The sequence below is a fragment of the Myotis davidii genome, unplaced genomic scaffold, assembly GCF_000327345.1.
Source record: "Myotis davidii unplaced genomic scaffold, ASM32734v1 scaffold329, whole genome shotgun sequence".
Taxonomy (NCBI): domain Eukaryota; kingdom Metazoa; phylum Chordata; class Mammalia; order Chiroptera; family Vespertilionidae; genus Myotis; species Myotis davidii.
In genome coordinates, this window is record NW_006300374.1 from 1,672,120 (window position 1) to 1,673,934 (window position 1,815).

At 45.4% G+C, this 1,815-nt stretch overlaps 1 protein-coding gene across 1 annotated transcript in view; it reads left to right on the plus strand.

The window, feature by feature from the left end:
• The window catches only part of PARP12 (poly(ADP-ribose) polymerase family member 12), a 44,708-nt gene that overhangs the window by 10,009 nt on the left and 32,884 nt on the right, over positions 1 to 1,815 (plus strand). The gene's annotated exons all lie outside the window — the stretch shown is intronic.

The following is a 1,815-nucleotide window of genomic DNA, read 5'->3' on the forward strand; positions in this document are numbered from 1 at the left end:
AGATAGGAAGAGAGAGGAAGAGAGAGAAACATCAGTGATGAGAGAGAATCATCCATCAGCTGCCTCTTGCATGCCTCACACCTGGATCAAGCCCGCAACCTGGGCATGTGTGCTTGACTGGAATCAAACCCGGGACCCTTCAGTCCACAGGCTAACACTCTATCCATTCAGCCAAACTGGCTCGGGCCGTGGTCGGCAAACCGCAGCTCATGAGCCACATGCGGTTCTTTGGCCCCTTGAGTGTGGCTCTTCCACAAAATACCACGTGCGGGCGGACACGTACAGTGCAAAGTTGACTTAAAACTTTAAGTAAAGTTGAAACTTCGTGGCCCATGCGCATAAGTTGGTATTTTGTGGAAGAGCCACGCTCAAGGGGCCAAAGAGCCGCATGTGGCTCGCGAGCCACGGTTTGCTGAGCTGCAGTTTGCCGACTTCTGGGCTAGGGCATCTGGATTTTTCAAAGAAATGGAATCATACAATATGTGGGGTGTTGTTTGATTTTGTTATAGAGTTGCAAGGGTTTCTCATAGGCTTCTCTTTCTGCAGCCCTTATATCTACACTCACGTGTTCCATGGGACAAATAGCAAGGTTGCTGTGCACAAGCAAGGCACTGAGGGAATGCCTGCTGGAGTGGATCCCAATAACTCTCATTGCCATTGCCTGAGTGTCTTCCTTGCTTCTTGTTACATTGAACCTTGAGTTTGTGAAGCCCTCAGATCCTTTCCACTTCTGCAGTAGCTCTCCTCTGCTTACTTTGCATGTGTTTTTCTCTTAATTTACTTCTGTCTGCTTCATATTTTTAGGAATTCTTCAATAAATCTGGTCTTTTGATGGAATGGTTTATTATTTTCTAGTGCCTTGGGATTTATCCTGTCTATGACCTATCATTTCAAGGGCTGTAGAGAGAAAGGGGATGTAGATGTGGGTACTTTGCCAAATTGATTTTGTTTCTGTGTCTCACCTTCCAGAAGGCCTAGACTCTATAATGACACAATGAGGAGGGGAATGTTTGAAGTATGGAAGGAAACTGAGAAAGGAGACAGGAAGACCAGGGCAGATGTGGCAGAGAAGGGATCTCATGCCTTCATCACTGAACTGGGACTCAACTCTTGCCAGCCACTGTAGCTGTGGTGGCCTATATGGCACCCTCCTTTCCTTGTGCTTTTTTAAAAAAGTCTTTATTGTTGAAAGTATTACAGATACCACCTTTTTTCCTATTGCCCCCTTCTGGCCAGCACCCTCTTTTTGTGCCTTCTGACTTGTGAGCAGTGGGGGCTCCATGAGCAGCTCAGATTAAGACCCAAAGGCTTGAACCTGCTGTTTGACCACAATGCCTTCCCTTGACCCTCATGTCCTTCTCAATGAAGGATCAGCCTGGAAGGCAGTGGGTGGTGCACCTGGAGGTGCCTTCTTTAGGGAGGACCTTTCTTCAGGCTATCCAGGATTCACCTGTGCTTGGGTTTATAGATGCAGTAACTGAACACTTAGCGAGGATCATTTCCCTTAATGCCTCTCAGGAGGAAACAGGAAATCTTATCTATATAATAAAGAGCCAGGGTCATGGCGACCAATTACAATGGAATGTTTGACCAGACTGGAAGTCAGTGCTGGGTTGCCGTGGTGTAAATATATGATATGCAGAATGGTCTTAGGCCAGTGATGGCAAACCTTTTGAGCTCAGCGTGTCAGCATTTTGAAAAAACCTAACTTAACTCTGGTGCCGTGTCACATATAGAAATTTTTTGATATTTGCAGCCATAGTAAAACAAAGACTTATATTTTTGATATTTATTTTATATATTTAAATGCCATTT